Source organism: Bidens hawaiensis, unplaced genomic scaffold (genome assembly GCF_021521415.1).
Source record: "Bidens hawaiensis isolate Kalapana, Puna unplaced genomic scaffold, B.hawaiensis_p1.1 tig00057900_1, whole genome shotgun sequence".
NCBI lineage: Eukaryota > Viridiplantae > Streptophyta > Magnoliopsida > Asterales > Asteraceae > Bidens > Bidens hawaiensis.
Window position 1 is genome coordinate 58,545 of NW_027500450.1, and position 21,780 is coordinate 80,324.

Below are 21,780 nucleotides of genomic sequence, written 5' to 3' on the forward strand. Positions count from 1 at the left end.
AATTTAACTGGTTCAGTCTACATCGGTTTCAAAATCTAAATCTGATAAACCGAAACGAACGAAAACCAACCACTAAACACACACAACCATAAAGAAACATCACTTTTATGGACTTTCCTGTAATCATAACATAGTTTGTAAAATTCCTTGTACTTATTCTTAACTAAACTTTATACAAAAACTAATAGTCAAGTCACTTCTATAAAATCTTTATAATCTATATCTATACTATATAATAAATAAAAGTTTCTCAATGCCATATATCATCACACAAGATACATTCTTATAAAATTTTCCCGCCTCTCTCTCTTATTAAATATATCTTTTTTTATTAATTGTTCTATATTTAACTTTATTTTTTCTTTTTAATCTATTATTTTCTGTATTAGTAATTATTTTTTGATTTGAAAAATTTAATACCATCATAAATATATTATTTTGTTTTATATAAATACATTGTATTAATTATTAACATTAAGCTTTTATAAGACTATGGGTAATGGGGCGCGGAGGAGGGGGGTGATCCAGGTGGCTGCAAACATGGCTCGCGCACACCATTACCACCCCTCATGCGAGCGGGGGCGCGAAGGGAGGGCGAGCTGGACCACGGGGGGTGGTTGGATAAAAAGAGCCGTTGGAGAGAGAGAGAGAGAGTGAGTGAGAGAAAGCTGTTGTTTGGAGAGAGAGAGAGAGATAGATCCAGGTGGCTGTGCGGTGCCGTGTTCGGTCGCCGTCGGTTCCGATCGACTGGCCGGAACTTTGTGAGAAGGTATGAAGGTGGTTTTTGGGTTGTGAAGGTAGGTGGTGGTTTCTAGCCGGAATTTCAGTGTGAGAGGAAGGAGGAAGAGATAGGGGTGGACGGTGGTGGTGGTTTGGAGAGGGAGAAAGAAGGGGTGGATGGTGGTGTTGGTTTGGAGAAGGAGGAGGAGGAGATAGGTTTTTATTTTTATTTTGTATTTTTGTGTTAAAAAAAATCCAATCAAGCCCCGGATCACTTGGACCACTACACCATGCGGGGCTTGATTGAGGGGCTTAATCATGTGTCACGTTAACGCCTACGTGTCGGGTTTTAATTGGATCACTTGTGGCTCAACCAAGCCCCATTACACTTAGCCTAAGTAACGATTTTTCATTCTGATTAAGATAAAATAATTAATTTCAAGTTATAAAAACGGAAATTTCCACATTATGTTTGTTTTGCAATATGATTAATAAAAACCAAGGTCAATAACTATTGAAGGTTTGAAGTGTTTTTGAGACAACCTATTTTAACGCATGGTAAGTTATGTGTTTCCTTATCTAAAGTTGAAGTAAACAAAGTGAAACTACAAATTTTGATATGGAGTTTAAAATCATAAATAAAATTACAAATATTTAACACAAAAAAAGTATTTACGGATTTATGAATTTTCAACAACATTTTTATTTCGATATTGTGTAATATTTAATTTATTCTACCATACATTATAATATTTTTTGAAACATAATTTTTGTATTTCACATTGTGTTAATATTTAAATAAATTTATTTACGAGTTTCTTAATGCCATATGTCAGACATGAGTGGTCCTTACAACATTTTCCCACTTCTCTCTCCCATATTAAATATATATATATTTTTTTATTAATAGTTTTATATTTTATTCTTATTAATATGTTATTCTCTTTTTAATAATTATTTCTTGGTTTAAAAAAATTAATACCAACATAAATATATTATTTTCTTTTATATAAATATAGCGTATTAGTTATTAATATTAAATATTGAGCTTTTATAAGTAACGAATTTTCACATTGATTTAAATAAAATAATTAATTTTAAAGAAGAAAATTTTCAGTTTATGTTTGTTTTACAATGAAGATTAATAAGAGTTAATGCCAATCACTATAGATGGTTGATTTGTTTTTAAGACAATCTGTTTAACGCATGGTTACTTATGTGGTTTATTATCTAAAGTTGAAAGCAAAAACAAAGTGAAACTTCTAAATTTTATATGGGGTTTAAAATTAAAAATAAAATTACAAATATTGTATACAAAATACTATTTAGAGATTTACGAATTTTCAACAACTTTTTATTTTCATATTATGTAATGTGTAATTTATTCTACCATATATTATATCTTTTGAACATATTTTTTTTATATTCTCACACTGCGTTATTATTTAAATAAATTTATTAATTTTAACCCGTGTTTTACACGGGTATCTATCCTAGTACTATATATAAAGCATGAGTGAAGAACCTCTTAAATTTTAAAAGGTACAATCAATAATGCATAAAATACAATCACTAATGCATAAAAATTTTGAAAATTTGAGAGCAATATAGTATTTTTAACATCATGTACGGTTAAGAATGTTTATTTTAGAAAATACTTACAAAAATAATCATTCAACTTCAATAAAACTTTATTAATTTGTAAAGTAGTTACACATAAACCTTCTATCTTTACCCATTTAACTGACAGATTCATTTAAAATTTTCATTTCTTGAATATCTTTTAATATATTGTGTTTAGACAAAAACGAACTTACTATTGCAATATGCTTATTTTTGTTGATGTTTCAATGTAAATTTTGTTTTATTTTGAGGTGTTGATTATAATGTACAAGTCACTTAAGCATAAGAGTACAACTCAAATATGCATTTATGAACCTAAAATATAATTACAAATTTAACTCTTCAACTATACTCAACTTTTATAAATTTAATTAACATTTACTCTTCCATCCCCTTAAGTTTACCCATATAATCATCTATATTCTTTTTCTTTGTTTTTCATTTATATATTTGAATATAATACGTCTTAATAAATTTCAAACACACAATCACGATGTGTTTATTTTTTTCGACGTTTCAATGTAAGATTATTAGTGCACATATTATGAACTTATAACCAAAATGATTTCATGTCATTTAAAAAAATATCAATTTTGGTTCAAGTCAAAATACCATCAAAATGAGTTTTGATCGTTTTCTTTAAGATACTTTTTATTGTTTAGGGTCAACGATTGAGGACTTTGACAGGTCAAAACGCGTTTATAACTGGGTGTAAGCCAAATGTGTTTAGGTCATTATAAAAAAAAGTTTAAAATCTTGTTTAGGTTAAAACAGACAATAAGTAAAATGAGTTTGAGTCTTTAAGAAAAAAAAGTTGTCAATTTTCGTTCTGGTTAAAACATGATATAAGCATAATGCGTTCGGGCCATCTTAAAAAAATGGGTTTCGTTTGCGTCAAAACAATTATATGCAAATTGAATCCAACTTATTTTAAGAAATATATCAATTTTGGCTCTGGGTGAACATTAAATATTTGGTTGTTTATGAAGGTTTCAAAAGACTCTTAAATAATCGTGACTAACATAGTAGATTTGGTTCAGGTAAAAATGCCTATCAAAATGAGTTTCGATAAAATTTTTTTAATATTTTTATTTTTCGGGTTAACGATCGAGGACTTTGATAGGTAAAAATGCGTTTGAGTTATAATGAGATGTAAGCCAAATGGGTTTAGGTCATTATAAAAAAAATTTAAAGTTTTATTCAGATTAAGATGGGTAATAAGTAAAACGAGTTTGGGACATTAAAAATAAATTGTAAACTTTGATTCCCGTTAAAACATGTTATAAGTATAATGAGTTTGATTCATCTTTTTAAAAAAATAGGTTTTGTTTTGCGTCATAATGATTACATGCAAAACGAATTTTGGGTCATTTAAAGAAAACATCAGTTTTGCCTATGGGTGAACATTAAATCTTTGGTCGTGCATGAATTTTTTAAAGACTTTTCAAATAACCGTGACTACCATAATAGATTTGATTCAGGTCAAAATGCTCAGCAAAATGAGTTTTAATCATATATAACTTGGTTTTTATGATTCGTATATAATTGTAACGAAAACAAATCAACATTCATTTTTTTTAAAATCCGTATCATGCCATACGGTTAAATAATAATAATAATAATAATAATAATAATAATAATAATCCTTCTTTGTTAAACCCAAAACCCCAATTCTTCTTCTTCACCATCCTTCTTATCTCATGACTTCATCATCACTCTCACTACTCACTCTAATCACACTCCCGCCAACACCCGACGGGTCCGTTAACAGCCGGAACATCACTCTCCGGCGATCAGTTTACTTCCCGGTTAACAAATGGCGGTGTTCAGCTTCTTCCGGCCAGCAGCCACCGCCGAAACACCGGCAGCGGCAGTCCAAGAACCCGGAATCTGTTGAAAAAGGGATTGACCCAGTTGGGTTTCTGTCTAAATATGGAATTACTGATAAGGGCTTTGCACTTTATCTTCGTGAAAGGTATGGGTTTTGTTTAAAGTTGTTAAAGTTTGTTGATTTGTAGAGTTTTGGTTACGGTTAAGCTAAACGTACCCGTCTTCCTTGCTAAATGTACACCCCATTTCCTTTTAACATTTTTATTTGATTTGACAAATTAGTCTCTTTTAACATTTTTTCATTTTATAGTTTTTTATTAAACAATAAAAAAAAGGGAAAAAAAAATTATTAGAGAAAGACTTTTAAGTGGAAAAAATTTGGACCATTTCTGCGTGTCATCCTTGCGCATGGCCATGCTAATCTTATCTGTATTGTTCCATTTTTATCGGATGTCCCCAAAGATGGCGGTGGCCTTTTGCCATTGGGTCACCCTGTACGGAGTAGCTAGGTATTCTATGTTTGTTGGCCGTTCAAACAAAATGAAAGTAATGTTTTGGAGGACTAATATGTAAGTTAGCAATAAAAATAATAATGAAAGATAAAAAGGTAAAAAATAGAGACTTCGCAGTTTTTTATTTGATATATCAAAGAAAGGCTATTAAGTGGAAAAAATTATTTGGAGGACTAATATTAATGTAACTATGTAAGTAATAATTGTTAAAGGAAAGTGGTACTTTGAATGAAAAGTTAAGGGTGGGAGAACAATCAGTGAAAATAGTTGGGTGGGTACGTTTAGCAACACCCTTTTGGTTAATTGGAGAATATGGGGTTGGCCTGTTTTTGAAAAAGTTTGTTAATTTTGTTGAATTTTGGTTGTTATTTGTTGTGAATGCAGGTATAAGTCTCTTAAAGATTTGAAAGATGAAATCTTGAAGCGACATATTGATTTTAGGGACATGGCTTCTGGGTTAGTTCTTAGTTTGTTTCATGTTTCTGCAAGTAGTAATTGGATTGTTATTAATATTTATGCTGTATTATGGTTATATAGTAATTTGGTGATAAATAACCTGTTTTTCAAGATCAATTAGTTATTGAAATATATGTGGCATTACCTATGCATCTCTTGAGGCCAGCTATGCGCACACCACTAATGTATTATACGTGCAGTATAACATTTTCTACTATCATATATGTCGTATAAGGTTACACGACCTGTGTGATATGTGGAAAAGGTTATATAGGCCCATATAAAAATAAATAATATTTCAAACGAGCTGTTATATGAGTTGTTTAAGGTGGTCTGCAAAACTTTACTGAAACGGAGTGATGTGCCAAAGATGCGTCGTGTAAGAAGTTACGCGTAACCTTTTATAGTTTGTCTAACCTTATACGGCCCATATAACAACTGAGGTGGTGTATCTATAACAGCACCCATCTCTAGCATCAATTATCTGATTTGATTCTGATTGTTCAAGTTGAAATAATCACTTTAAGAACACATATAAACACAACCTATAATGGTTAGCTATGATTATTTTTTCATTGTCTATGTTGATTGTTACTTTTACTCTTTTTAATAGGTTTGAGTTGTTAGGAATGCACCGTAATGTGCAACATCGAGTGGATTTCATGGAATGGGCTCCAGGTTTGACTTCATAACATTAACCTGGATAACAATTCACATTTCATAAAAAAAAGATAATATTTTTAATACTAAAAATAAAATCAGGTGCGCGGTATTGCGCAATTATTGGAGATTTCAACGACTGGTCTCCAACTGAAAATTGTGCAAGAGAGGGGCATTATGGGCATGACGATTACGGGTATTGGTTTGTGATTCTTGAAGATAAGTTAAGAGACGGTGAAGAACCAGACGAACTCTATTTCCAACAGTATAATTATGTGGATGATTATGATAAAGGTGATAGTGGTGTTACTGCTGATGAAGTTTTCCAAAAGGCAAATGATGAGTATTGGGAGCCCGGAGAAGATCGGTTCGTAAAGTCCCGCTTTGAAATTATTGCTAAATTGTATGAGCAAATTTTTGGGCCAAACGGGCCTCAAACGGAAGAGGAGTTAGAAGAAATGCAAAATTCTGAGATAGATTTCAAAACGTGGAAGGAGCAAAATAAAGACGCCCGTTCAATCATTTACATGTTATGGATAGTGGAAAAGAGTATGATATATTTAATGTTGTTAATGATCCTGTTTCACGGGCTAAGTTTAAGTCTAAAAAGCCTCCTATTGCTTACTGGTTTGAGACCTGTAAAGGAAGAAAGGCGTGGTTAAAGAAGTATGCACCGGCCATTCCTCATGGAAGCAAGTACAGAGTGTATTTTAACACTCCTAACGGGCCTTTAGAGCGGATTCCGGCCTGGGCTACCTATGTGAATCCAGGTACCAATCTAGTCTGATTAGCTGGATAGTGGGTTGATATGTTTAACTAAAGCGGTTGGCGGGTCGAACTGTAGGTCAACCTTTACACGACCCGTTTAACCTATATAACTAAATAGTCAAATGGGTTGACGGGTGATAACCAAGTTGTAAACGCATTAATCGAGTCGGTGGGTTGTCCAAAGATGAGATTAAATGGGCCATAATATATATACAGGTTAGTGGGTCGACCATGTTGATTTAACAGGTTAATTAGGTCAACCCAAACACGGCCCGTTTAATTAAACATGTCAACACCAACCCGACCCTGTTTTTAAACGGGTTAGATATTCCAACCCAAAACTTGATTATTTTTGTGTTCAGTTGGAAATTGGGTACTATATTCCTTTAAAAATTTTATTATAGAGGTGGAATATTTGACCCATTTACTTGTTTGACTTCTTATATTGGTCAAAATAAATTCTTCTGATATGATTGCTCTTGTTGGGACTTGATTACGCAGAAGCTGATGGAAACCAAGGATATGCGATCCACTGGGAACCGCCTCCTGAAAATGCATATAAATGGAAACATAATACTCCAAAAGTTCCAAAATCTTTGCGTATATATGAAGCACATATTGGTATTAGTGGATCAGAGCCAAAAATCGCCTCTTTTAGTGAGTTCACCGAGAAGGTTAATTCTTATATCTATTGTTTTATTTTGTAATATCGTAATTTTTATCCATAATTTCTTGCCCCTTTTGGGATCATCTAAATACATTATAATTACAGGTTCTCCCTTATGTTAAGGAAGCCGGATACAATGCAGTACAGTTAATTGGGGTCGTTGAGCACAAAGATTATTTCACTGTTGGTTACAGAGTGAGTTTGATCTTCAACTTATATTTTTAGATGTCAGCAAACTATTTAAAATTAAAAATGGGTTCGGGTCAAAACAAGCAATTTTTGTCCCTGTTTTTTTTTAATAAATGATTATTGTGTCGATTATGATTTTCAAAAATTGTATTAATTCAAATATAATCTGACTCTTTTCATTAAAATGATATAGGAGATTTTTTAAGCTTTTTTTTTATTTTTTTTATTTTTCTTGATTGGCCCGTTAAAGAAAGTATAACAAATATTGACCCATGTCAATGCAGGTGACCAATATGTTTGCGGTCAGCAGTCGGTACGGGACACCTGAAGATTTTAAGCGCTTAGTTGATGTAGCACATGGTGAATGTCATATAATGCATAAAACCTTAGAACTGAAAGTTTGACCATGTATTGACTTTTGTTATGAAACAGGACTTGGATTGCTTGTCTTCATGGACATTGTTCATTCTTACTCAGCTGCAGATGAGATGGTTGGATTATCACTCTTTGACGGATCAAATGACTGCTATTTTCATACAGGTTAACACATTTTTAACAAACTTGATGCTTTAAGTTCTAGAAAAGGAACACATTTATGTATTCGTGTTTTTTCACCTTACTAGGTAAGCGAGGACAACATAAATTTTGGGGTACAAGAATGTTCAAATATGAAGATCTTGATGTTCTCCATTATTTGCTGTCCAATCTAAATTGGTAACAATGTGTTTTCTATTCATTTTTACAACTATATAATGCAAAATACGGTCTATAGACGTATAATATTTCTCATTTCCAGGTGGGTAGTTGAGTACCATGTTGACGGTTTCAATTTCCATTCGCTTGCATCAATGATGTATACACACAACGGGTTTGCCTCATTTACCGGTGATATGGAGGAGTAAGCCGTCTATACTAATCTCTTTTTGATGTGAAATAATATTTTTTTCTAATATAACTTTTAACATATTTCAGGTTCTATAACCAATATGTTGATCGTTCAGCAATATTATATCTCATATTGGCAAATGAGATATTGCATACTCTTCATCCTAATATAATAACCATTGCAGAAGATGTAAGTAAATACTTAATACAGTTTTTGTGCTCTATGAATCTTGCGTATTATTTATTATTTATTATTTATATTTTTTGGTTAAATTGCTTAGGCCACACTTTATCCTGGATTATGTGAATCTACTTCCCAAGGTGGGCTAGGGTTCGATTACTTTGTGAACCCACGTGCTTCTGAAATGTGGTTGTGGTTTTTAGAGAATGTTCAAGATTCTAGTTGGAGCATGAGCAAGGTTTGCACTTTTAAGGGCTATTTGGTGCACACATCCAGTTATCCAAACACAGCCTAAAGTTCATCACTTTTTTTAATAAAAAATCAACCTTTTGTTCCAGATTGTTGATACACTGGTAGGGATCAATCGAAATTCTGATAAAATGCTTTTATATGCTGAAAACCATAATCAGGTAAATCATTATTTATGAATTTATTGGTCTTTTTTGACTTATTTATTCCATTCTTATTGATAAATTTATCAACAGTCGATTTCCGGAGGGCGATCATTTGCTGAAATATTATACGGTCAAACCATGGAGCAATCAGCAGTCAACAATGACTCGTTGCTTAGAGGCTGTTCTCTGCATAAGGTTAGTTTAGGACTTTAGGAATATTAGATTATCTTTAAGATATTAATAATTAAATTTGGTGTAATTTATGCTTTAGTAATTATATTTGTTATTTAGATGATCAGATTACTTACATACTCAATGGTGGTCGCGCTTACCTAAACTTTATGGGGAACGAATATGGCCATCCGAAGGTGAGCTGTTATTTAGGTTTAATATTATTTACCTTCAAAAACCCTGAGAAAAATGCAAGTAATAATTGTTGCTATTTATATTTCGTAGCGGGTGGAATTTCCCATGTCAAGTAACGGATTTTCGTTCTCACTTGCTAATCGGGATTGGGATCTACTTGCTAAAGAAGGGATACATCAAAACTTGCTTTCTTTTGATAAGGTATTTTGGCCCGTTTATAGCTAAATGGGTCAGTTTGGGTTATACATTTCTCTTAACGGGTTAAATGGGTAAAATAATTCCTTTTTACAAGACATGATGGACTTGGAAAAATCAGAAAGAGTAATTTCTAGATGGCTTACGAATATTCATCATGTCAACGACATTAATATGGTGAGGCCATTTTGATTATGTTTGAACTTTTGAATAATGTCAAATTTCGCTAGCCCGATTATAGAATATAAAAACTAATATTTATGTGGGCCCGTACAGGTGATATCTTATCTACGAGGCCCGTTTCTCTTTATCTTTAATTTTCACCCCACAAGTTCTTATGAGGGGTACAGTGTCGGCGTGGAAGAAGCCGGAGAGTATCAAGTAAATATAATATCATTTCTTTCTTATTTTTTTAATATATATACTTTTTGGTATTGCTTTTGCTATCTGTTTTTATTTTTGTTGACACAGGTAATTCTGAACTCAGATGAAAGAAAGTATAGTGGTCAAGGATCCATAGGGCCCGATCAGTACATTAGGAAAACTATGAGTAGAAGGTAAGCTAATAACATGTTCTTAATATGTTCAACACGATTATTATATTATATTATATTATATTATATTATATTATATTATATCATATCATATCATATCATATCATATCTTATCTTATCTTATCTTATCATATCATATCATATCATATCATATCTTATCTTATCTTATCTTATTATATCTTATCTTTTGATTATTGAATTGTTGAAATATGGTTTGTTGCAGAGTTGATGGTATGCACAACTGCATAGAAGTACCATTTGCCCAGTAGAAGTGCCCAGGTTTACAAATTAACCAGGATTTTGAGAGTATGAACATCGGACGTGGTTACTCGGTTAGTATATTGTTTAGGATTTACTAAACTAGTAAATTTTGTTCTATATTATGCTGATGGCAAGTAGTCAGTAGTGTCTCAGGTTGTCTTTGTTTGAGACTTTGATTGCCAAACTTGTATTTAACATGTTTGCAAATAATTTATTTTTGTATATATGCATACATTTCATACTTCACCTTATGATGCACTCATGCACATTCAATAGCATCTGCCACTGATTAGATTAATGGATGAAAAGGGTTGATTATTAATCAAATGTCTAAAACGCCTCTTAACAAAATGTGTACTTTTATTGTATCTTAGCCGTCTAACCACGTTGCTCAACCATGTTGATGGCTCGTGTTTGACTGGCATATTGACGGGTCAACCGTGGCTGGATGATCGTGAGGTACAGTGTGCTCTCGTTTGATTCAATCTTGTACCGCAAACACTTCATATCTGTATCATGGGCTGGCTGACTGGCTCCCAAAATAGTCTTATCACATATATTTGACATGACAAATGACAATTAGTTTATTCTTATTATTCACTTTAAAATATTAAACTTGTATAACAAACTGTTCATTATAAGTAATCAGGTAAAAACATAAGTTATTAAATATGCATAAATGTAACACCAAAATAAATAATAAACACCTGTAGGTGTGTAACCCACTGTAAAATTCGTTTTTTGATTTGAACACTTACATTTGAAAGGCTCGATATGGAAAAAAAAGAAGAAAAAATCATGTTGTGAAGCCTTTTAAGGATATTTTGTTTATATTACTTTCTTTTTATTTTAACAATTTGGAGTAAAAGACAGTTTATGAGTATTATATCTGTCAGTCATCAACAAGTTTAACATTTTTTTTTGAAAGTTCACATATTTTTCTATTTAATTTAGTATGTGGGATGAAACTTCTAAGAATTTATTAGAAAAAGAGGAAGCTGTTTTCCACCAAAGAGGAAAAGGTCGTTTGATCCACACACGTTTGTTGATTCATGATTGACCATAGAAACTGTTTTCTTCATTTGAAGCACATGCACGTCATTTAGATGTCAAAACCTTTGTCCCATGTTTGATGTTTATGTTGATTATCAAAGCAACTTATATAATGCAAGCTTAAATCTAGAGGGTAGAATGTGATTCTTTCATTTATGTGTAAGTTTAGGATGAAGTTTAAACATCAAGTAATGCCTAGATAAAATATGCAACAATGGTCGGAAACCCATACCACCATCGTTTCTTTTTGAATATTTAGTTCTTATTCTCCATTTGCTACAAAGATTTTACGAGAAAAAAACATAGAATGGCACCTCTTTTGTTCATTCTCGTAATAGCCGAAGTTAATATGATCTTGGTCCTTTTGTTTAGGACACCTATGAGGAAACTAACGATGTTTGTGTTGGATCGTTTGAAGGAGGGTCGTGGTCCCATAATGACAACCATTGGGGTGACATTCTTTGCGGTCTTGATATCGAGTTTGTATAGTATAATGAGGATTCAAAAACGCTCGATGGAGACAGGTGCCGTTAATTCAACTGATCAAGTTCTTTTGGCCAATCATATTCTTGACTCGTCACTCATGGGTACATTTTTTTTTCATTTTATTTGCTAACTTATGAAGTTATGATAATAAACAGTGTAACCGAGTCGAGTTAGTTTAAAATATTGTTAGGCGTAAATTCTACTATTTGTTAAAATTGATATAAAAACTCGACTCATGTTGGATCTACCCTTTATTTTTAAACTTGAGCTTAGGGCAGACTCGATTAACTTTATAAAAAAGTTTGTTTTAAATAAACTTGCAACAAATGATAAAAGCTTATGTGATGCATGTTTCTGCCTATTTCTTGGATTGATGATAGACAGACTTCATTACTATGTTAAAAGGTTTGATGATTCTGAGCGCATCAAACCATACAACACAACCAAGCAAACTTATGAGACAGAGTCTAATTGAATTAACCTTCATGTATATAAATAACGAGTTATACTTTCTATGATTCGGATTTATATTGGAAATTACAGTGTTCTTTTAATAACCAACGTTATTATGAATTTGTATTTTTTAGTGATTTAATAAAGTATGTTAATTAATGAAAGCAGACCAAAAGTTATATCTACTTCAATTTTGTTAATACAAGCAAGAAAACCTTTTTATGGTTTATTATAGTTTGGTTTCTTGAAAGAAAGCCGAATACTTTCTACATGTCAACATTATGTGCACGACTGTAAGTAGTCATATATGTAAATTAGTATATTTTCTACATTGATACATGCGTATCAATTTGTGATTGGTCTCATACGTTAAGCTTGACACAATATATTATGATAGACCTTTTATTATGTTTAATCATGCGAATTTTCGGTAATAACATCAATAAAAGCACGATTGATGATGCATAAATATCATCACCCGTCTCTAAAACTGGGTTGACCCGAAGTCCCTGTTTGTGAACCTCAAGTTGAGGGGGCTTGACTCTCTTTCAAGTTGTGAACTACCACTACATTAATGCCCCAATTTGACTGTAAAGTTGTGAGTATACCCCCCACAAACTTAGAGTTGTGAATTGATTCACATAAAACATTTGTTATTCAATTATAGTGTCTTTTAAAGAGCAATATAATCTACTCCTAATATTACACTAATATTCATGTCAAGACTCGAACCTTCAATCTTTTAGGAAGAGACACCATCTTACATAAGTTCAGCATACCACTAGTAGGCACGTCGGTAAACTACAATATAATTAGTTTTTTACTCGCGTATTGTGACGCACGAGTTTATTTGTTTTGGCACATGCTCACTATCCTTTTTCACAATTTCGGTTAATAAGAAAACTTTACTAAGTGACAATAGAAGTCAATTGACATATCATATACCAAAAATGTGTTGGCTAGTTAAAATGACGCATGTGACAGCTACCATCGGTTGGTTATGCCTGATCATGTACAAAAGATGTATTAGTTACATAAAAGATGTAGTATCAGTACACCACACATCTTCAAATGATGTCTTGTACCCAAAGCTAAACAATAATAAAATTGATGATCACAAAGACATTTTCACACTTAATATATTTTAATGTTAACTATAACCAATAACAAAGTCATTCATATTCTAGTTTAGAAATACTATAAATAAGTAAAGGAGAAAGCAAAATCACTTGTACATCATGCAAAATTACTTGTACAATTTATGAAATAGTATTACTTTTCGAGACAATTACATTTTGAATTGATACATGTATATTTATCAAACAATTTAACAACATATAAAAAAAGTTATTATATTAAAATATATCAATAATTTCTTTTAACATAATAAATAAAAATATGGTTGTGCTACATGGCACATCTCTATAAATATATATTATTATAATTATACATGTTTTATTGCCTAATTAATACATGTATATTTATCAAACAATTTAACAACATATAAAAAAAGTTATTATATTAAAATATATCAATAATTTCTTTTAACATAATAAATAAAAATATGGTTGTGCTACATGGCACATCTCTATAAATATATATTATTATAATTATACATGTTTTATTGCCTAATTATTTGTTAATTACATAAATATAAAAGACATATGAAAATTAAAAGATAAATCACATAGTTAAATATTCGTACATAAATAAGTAACTACGTGTCATCATTTTTTAAACCAAATCTATCTTTTTCGCTTCTTTTATTTCACTTTTGATCGTTTTGTAATATATAAATTTAAAAGTTACAAAAATTAAATAAACTGATTTCAATTTAAAGCCGAGTTTTCTTTATTCAACTTTAACATTGTATGTGACTAAACAAATCTAATTTCTTCTAATACATAGTAACTTAGATCAAGATAGTTAATAAAGAAAACGTGGACGCATAAAAAGCATCATGGTGTGCTTAAAGGACTTGCATATCCGAAAAGTATAAGCACCTCATTGAAGTTGTTTGTGGGTTTGCTTCAGGTGTGTTCGATGGCATTCAGTTATTTTTTTTAGTCATAATCCGTATAATATTCACTTTATCATGTCTTTTCTTACATGCATTTGCATATTCTGTAACCTAATTTTTCCTGTTACTGTTTGGTAATTTCTTAATTGCATCTTATTAATTATTACTATTACTATTAGTGTTCTTGGTGTTCATGTTTGATATATAATTCTGTAGAGTGATCACTCCAGTAAAAGAGAGACAAGTTTACCTCATTATTTGTATGCTCCATTCTTTTGTTAAACCTTACCTTCATAACTAATAGGGGTGTGCAAGAAACCGAAAAAACCAATCCGAAAACAAAAATTCCAAACCGACGGCTTTGGTTTATGTTTTTGTAAAAACCGAACTGTTGGTTCGGTTTTGGTTTTGCATCTAATAAAAGCCGAAAAACCGAACCGAATTTCTAGATTTTTTTTTATTTTAAGTAATTTATAAGAATGAATAAATATGTAACTCAAATACTTTTGTCCAAATGCATAATAGTCTATTAGTAACAAAATTATTTATACCTAAATTTATTATTTTCGGCCTAAATTTTTAAAGCTCAAATGCCAAAAACCGAGACCGAAACCGAAACCGAACGGTTTCAAAAATCCGGCCTTTTGGCTAAGATCAAGTGTAGTATCTGTTCTTATCAGTTTAATATCTGATATGTGAGCCATCGGCTCACTCGATATTAATCTTATTTTTTATGGGGGAAGACCTGTCAAAGTAGCTTGCTGCTTGGGTCTTCACGTGTCGCCTTGGTCTTACAATATCACCAAGGCGTGGCGCACCCCTCCAATACATAGTCTAATTTATTTTAGTAATGTTTTTTAAATTACTGTAACTCTATGTTGAATTAGTCTTGATAGGATAGACATGTTTTGAATGTGTTAGTATTTGCCTTTGTTCCATTTTACCGTATCCATAGTCAAGGATATTAATTTCCCACATACTAAAGGTGCAACAATGTCTTCCTTTTTATCTTTGATCACATGCTAATTCAATCTATCTAGTCACTAGGATCCACTATAACTCCGCCGTTTTCATTTCTTATATTATTCATTAGAACTCTCATTTGAAAAAAGCGCATAGTGCTGAAAAAATTTCTTCATTTCAGTTTTGATCTTGATGTTTTTGAGGTGACACATCTTATTTTGTTGAAACCTGATTCTGGAGTCAATAATTTAACGTTAACTGTGTTCAGTCATATAAACAGTTGATTGATTTTTGTGCATCTGTTGTTGGTTACTTACACGTATGTAATATGACAACTTATGTTGCTTGTATGTAATATGACTTTGTCATAAGCATGTACGCTTTTATCTTGTAGAGCCTTTCTGCACCTCTACATATCACCGACATATTTGAACTATGAATTTCTTAAAATCTTCGGGGGGGGGGGGGGGGTGATAACTAAGTGTAAATGTCGTTGAGAAGGCATTGAATTATTTTTTTTTAGCATTGTAACTCTGCAATTTTTAGTCTTTTGTTTCCATACCATTGCTTTTAGTTGGCAAGGTATTTATTGATTCTTGAGTTGTCACAGGCTGCTTCATGCAACTCAATGGATTTAGCTTATGTATATGATACTGGTTAGTTACCGTTGTTCACTATTGCCATTACTCATATCATAATATGCTTTAGTGCAGTTCAATTGCAGTGAAATAGAAATATACTTTTACTTTTTTCTCTAAGCACTATTTCAGAATTTGATAATATCGATAAATGAATTCAATTGACTTTAGAATTAATTTGTGATTTATTGATATATTTGTAGGCGTTATTGATGTAAATAGAATTAGATAATATCGATAAAGGGATTTCAATTGATTTTTAACAATTAATTTCTGATTTATTGATATTTTGTAGGTGTTATTGATGTAAATGGAAGCAAAGACAAAGGTTAGAGACAACTTGAAACATGGTTTCTGTGATGAGGTTAGGGACATTATTGATTTGTGGCTTCCTTAACCACCCCGTTTTACTTCTTTATGTGTATGTTCCATTCTCTTGATACAACTTTTCTTCATACTAAAATGCAGCTGGATATACGAAGAATTGCATGAATTTGTGGAGGAGGTGTTGTTAGTTCCTGTTACGAATAGGTATGTTATGATTTTCTTGTACCATGTTTGATAACCCAATGTAATTTCTTAATTTCTTTGAATTCCATGAGTATGTAAGCTATGTTAGAATCATGATACAGATGCAGTCACTAATACTTGTTATGTAAGTTTAAGTTAAACTTAGCTGGAACTAGTCTAAGGGTTCTTGGAGAATTAAAGCACCACACTCTAAATTGTACCGAGACTAATTTTGTATGCAATTATGCAACACTATTAAGTTTACTTCAAGAGTATTCAGTTTAAAACAATAAGTTTAGGTTGATGCCTTTTATAGAATGAACAGATGATGAACACCCTATGATCTTTTAAGTTTATTGGACATTAATCAGCGTGACTTTATGATCTTTAAGGGGTACTTCTATTAGATATTATAATCTGAGAGATGAAAACCTTAGGAAAATAAATCTTATCACCATCCCATATCGGCTGAGTGAAGAAAACATATTTGAAAGGACTTGCCTACACTAAAGCAACGGCCCAAGAAGATAATAAGCATACCTTTCTCGGCCTTTTGGCTAAGATCAAGTGTAGTATCTGTTCTTATCAGTTTAATATCTGATATGTGAGCCCATCGGCTCACTCGATATTAATTCTTATTTTTTTATGAGAGAAGACTCGTCAAAGTAGCTTGCTGCTTGGGTCTTCATGTGTCGCCTTGGTCTTACACTAACACCAAGGCCTGGCGCACCCCTCCAAATATGGTCAACACTTCTCTTACTCAACGTAAATATGTAGTATATATTGTAGTTTTTTATTTCTAACTGAATTTTAGTGAAATCAAGTGATGCTTATCATGTTGAGGAGAAATGATATTTTTTACTTTTTATTAATGCTGCCAAATAAGATACTTGATATTATCCTTCTTATCAACTTGATATGATAGGAACTTCAAGGCTAGCAAAATTGCTGTAAGACTGGTTTTTTTAAGCATGTCTTGTTTACGAATGTGTTTAAGAAAGAGCCATCACAAGGGACTTTAAGACTTCTGAACCCAGAAATAATATTTCTTTTTCTCGAGTTCATACTGATATTAACAACTTTAAAGGCATGCTACTTCTCGGTGGTTATGTTTAGTGTAGGGGTATGGTACTAAACCCCCGGTTTTTACGACCCTAAATTTATTATGTTTGGCTTATTTTATTATACGGACTAATACAATGTTATTGGCTGAGGGGGTTTTGTGGAGGTAACCCTAACTCGGGCTAGGCCCATTAGGGTACCATGATGGTGGCCATGAGGCTCTCTATATAAGGAGGTCTTCACCTCCTTATTAAAGGGGAGGCTCAGTAAGAGCTGCCATCATATATTTTTGTGTCTGTAAAACAAGAGATCCTTGAGATTTCTTAGCAGTCACCTCCACACCCCCAAAAAGCCATTGCAGATCTCAAGCAACCTGAGAAGAAGATAAAGGCGTGGTTCGTTTCATCTCGAAATCCGTGGAAACATCGTCATGGATCAGGTCAGATTCATTTCATGCTTCGACACTGGCGCCATCCGTGGACGGCAAACGAACTACCCTTCGATTTTCGTCTCGGTCCTCAGATCTCTCCCAAGAAAAACCCAGATCTGGAAGTTTACAGAAAGAGGCTTCAAGACTTGTTCTATTAAAGCTCAAAAAGATCCATAGATCTAAAAGAGGCTTTCCAGATCTGTGCAAAAATGAAGCTGAAAAGGATTTGTAGATCCAGAAAAGAAACTACCTGATTCGGATGATCAAACCTCCGGATCTGTGATGGTTTTAAATTCTCTCCGCTCCGAGCTTCAGATCTATCTAGATCTGATTTACAGATCTAGATCTGGATTACAGACCTGGATTTTAGGTTAAAATTACAATCTAGATTACGAGACTCCCGCCTCCACGCACGCGCGCCAGCGAATTCCTCAATCCGCGGAAACCACCATGTGGGTTTTGCGCAAAAGACTCGCCGCCATACATGCGCGCCCAGCGAGTCACCGCTCCGCCGCCATACATGCGCACTGCCAAAGGAGCAAGCTTCGCCACCATGGCATGCTCGCCCGCGAGTCACGACTCCGCTGCCATGCATGTGCAAGCCATGATTTTGATTCTTTGCATACATGTTTCACACTTCATTTTATTAATTTGAGCAATATGACAACATTATATTGACATTAACTAAAAATAAAACGAAGTAAAAACATACATGCGCGAGCTTTAAGCTCAAACGCGTTGACGGGTTTTAACTCTAAAACGTCAGGCGCCTTAGCCCAATAATATGAGCCTTAGCTCAAATTACTCATAGCATCCATCCCGCGTATTGCGCGGCTCGACCATAACATACCTAAGGCACAACTAAGGCAAAGCACATGCCAAAACACAGTTGTTGAGGTTTCAGGTCGGGGCCGCGCATGGGATTATAATGGATGCGCCAAATATAGACGCGCAAAGGCTAAAGAACTCATTCATAATTCCCTATAATAAATGCACGATAACGTCGCGCAAAAGAGGAATAACGAAAATGCCAAGACACGTGTCAGCATATTCAAAATATCGCAAAATAGCCTGAAATATGACAACTATTAAGGAGTACTTAATAAATTCCTTACAACCTTGTTCAAATTTCAACGTGTAAGCATACCTTATATTCAACAAGCACACGCGCGCAGCCATCGTGCATGCGCCACCATGGTTCGATGTACCGCCATCACGCATGCGCCGCCGCGATTCAATACATCGCCACCACGCATGCGCCACAACGATTCAATACATCGCCATGAAGCAGCAGCGCGCGTCACTCATGCGCGCTAGCGCCGAGCACCGCACCACCGCGATCCAACACCAACCAACCACGTGCATTGACGATTCGTTTTCATGTTGCGCGTGCAAGAAAAGAAAAAGAAAAAACAGGCCCTATTGAAAAAGCAAACTTGTCTAATATCTATCTTATCTCGCTCGCGGCGAGACAAGACACATTAGACTGGGGGCTTGAAGGGGGTATGCACCCGCCCTACATCGAGCGAGGCGGGTCAACCCACAAAATATAGACGAGGCTTAAAATAAGGATGTCATGAAGACACAAAGCCAAAACCTACACGTATGCTCACGCATATGCTCACGCATATCACATCCGCAGCGTGAAACAATCTGCGCATGGCGCACATCACATACACGCCAAAACTTAAAGGTTGGGAATCCTCATAAACCCATAGGCCACGCGCCAAACTTAAAGGTTGGGAATCCTCATAAACCCATAGGCCGTGCGCCAAACCAAAAGGTTGGGAATCCCCCAAACCCATACGGCTACACGCCATATTCAAAGGTTGGGAATCCTTATAAACCCATATGGCCACAGCGCCAAACTTAAAGGTCGGGAGCCTAATAATATCCCACATGGCTACGCGCCAGCTTAATTATTCTTATAGCTCGTAAGTCGCCTCGCGCGCAAGCTTTATTATTTTATAGCTCGTAAGTCACCTCACGCGCCAGCTTAATTATTCTTATAGCTCGTAAGTCGCCTCGCGCGCAAGCTTTATTATTTTATTGCTCGTAAGTCGCCCTCACGCGCCAGCTTAATTATTCTTATAGCTCGTAAGTCGCCTCGCGCGCAAGCTTTATTATTTTATTAGCTCGTAAGTCGCCTCACGCGCCAGCTTAATTATTCTTATAGCTCGTAAGTCGCCTCGCGCGCAAGCTTTATTATTTTATAGCTCGTAAGTCGCCTCACGCGCCAGCTTAATTATTCTTATAGCTCGTAAGTCGCCTCGCGCGCAAGCTTTATTATTTTATAGCTCGTAAGTCGCCCTCACGCGCAAGCTTAATTATTTTTATAACTCGTAAGCTGCCTCGCGCGCAAGTTACATTACATTATTATCGAGACGGCGCACTCTATCTTTTATCAGGCCCCGCGCCACTATTGTTATGATGCGTGCTATATCTTATTCATGCTAGTGCACCATCATTATCATAAGGACCACAACATGTCACCATCATGGAGAAAACCTCCCAAAACTCAAAGACAATAAAGACAAGGCCGAAGAAAAGGGAAAAAACCGCCTCACGTCCTAACACACCTTATAAGTCCAGCGCTCCACCTAAACGCTTGCACGCCTAGGAGCAACACTGGACTTGGGGGGCTTGTAGGGGTATGGTACTAAACCCGGTTTTACGACCCTAAATTTATTATGTTGGCTTATTTTATTATACGGACTAATACAATGTTATTGGGCTGAGGGAGTTTTGTGGAGGTAACCCTAACTGGGCTAGGCCCATTAGGGTACCATGATGGTGGCCATGAGGCTCTCCATATAAGGAGGTCTTCACCTCCTTATTAAAGGGGAGGCTCAGTAAGAGCTGCCATCATATATTTTTGTGTCTGTAAAACAAGAGATCCTTGAGATTTCTTAGCAGTCACCTCCACACACCCCCAAAAAGCCATTGCAGATCTCAAGCAACCGGAGAAGAAGATAAAGGCGTGGTTCGTTTCATCTCGAAATCCGTGGAAACATCGTCATGGATCAGGTCAGATTCATTTCATGCTTCGACATGGTGGAACTATTGATGTAGACCGGTCTCCTGTTATAAATGTTATTGAGAAACTATAACTGAAGTTTGGTTATTGAGAAACCTACGTCTCTTTTTATATGGCATCAGTCTCCTTGGTGGAACTATTGATCATTTTATCTCAATGTATGCTCTGCTCTCCCAATGGTTTGTAACTCTGTAGATGTCACTCATTCATTATTCTGCAGTGACAAAATCTTTCTCCTTTTGATGTTTGAAGTTTATGAGAAAGAAGTTAGATATACAAGTCAGCATTTTATGAAGTATTTACAACTTTTGAAGTAGATTGTGTAACATTTGATGTAGACCCGGTCTCCTGTTATAAAATGTTTTAATCGTGTCAACATGGAACTTGAAATAAGAATACTTAACCTGATTATATTACTCCATAACATGCAGCAGGTGCTGTCATCACGTCTTCCTTAGATGTTTAGAGATAAACTTGCTTCAACAAGTTGATTACAAACCAAATAGGTACCTGGAGTGTTGGTTATTTGTAGTCAAATGATGAAACACTTTATGATCTTTGAAGTGTATTAGACATTAATTAGCATTACTTTATGATCTTCAAAGGGTAGTTTAATTGTATAACTTGGAGGTACACATTCTGATGGTAAAGACCCTGAAGTTAAATACCTTATTTTGGTATAGACCCTGAAGTTAAAACACCTTATTTTGTATTCTTTAGCACTTAGATGGTAAAGAAAAAGAAAAGAAAGAAGAAAACAACACACACCTAGGGAAGACACTATGAACCCTATGTGCTTTTGTTTTATCAGATGCTGCTAAAGCGCGTTTCACTCCTCAGTCCTCACTATGTGGTTTGACTGCATG

At 34.1% G+C, this 21,780-nt stretch overlaps 2 non-coding genes and 2 pseudogenes across 3 annotated transcripts; 3 read left to right on the forward strand and 1 right to left on the reverse strand.

The window, feature by feature from the left end:
• Positions 1 to 4,011: 4,011 nt before the first annotated feature.
• On the forward strand, positions 4,012 to 10,386 carry LOC143602092 (1,4-alpha-glucan-branching enzyme 3, chloroplastic/amyloplastic-like; annotated as a pseudogene). The gene is made up of 20 exons (XR_013147766.1): positions 4,012 to 4,318; positions 5,070 to 5,141; positions 5,755 to 5,819; positions 5,904 to 6,571; positions 7,071 to 7,243; positions 7,342 to 7,431; positions 7,710 to 7,785; positions 7,858 to 7,965; positions 8,049 to 8,139; positions 8,222 to 8,323; positions 8,398 to 8,500; positions 8,592 to 8,729; positions 8,830 to 8,901; positions 8,977 to 9,081; positions 9,178 to 9,254; positions 9,343 to 9,481; positions 9,545 to 9,624; positions 9,724 to 9,828; positions 9,919 to 10,004; positions 10,225 to 10,386. The product of XR_013147766.1 is annotated as a 1,4-alpha-glucan-branching enzyme 3, chloroplastic/amyloplastic-like (transcript).
• LOC143602098 (U6 spliceosomal RNA) lies at positions 4,546 to 4,640 on the reverse strand (annotated as a pseudogene).
• Positions 10,387 to 14,906: 4,520 nt separating the features above from the next.
• LOC143602096 (U2 spliceosomal RNA) lies at positions 14,907 to 15,097 on the forward strand. The gene has a single exon (XR_013147768.1). It is a non-coding gene; the product is annotated as a U2 spliceosomal RNA (small nuclear RNA).
• Positions 15,098 to 16,921: 1,824 nt separating this feature from the next.
• LOC143602102 (U2 spliceosomal RNA) lies at positions 16,922 to 17,120 on the forward strand. Its single transcript, XR_013147771.1, has one exon. It is a non-coding gene; the product is annotated as a U2 spliceosomal RNA (small nuclear RNA).
• Positions 17,121 to 21,780: the final 4,660 nt, after the last annotated feature.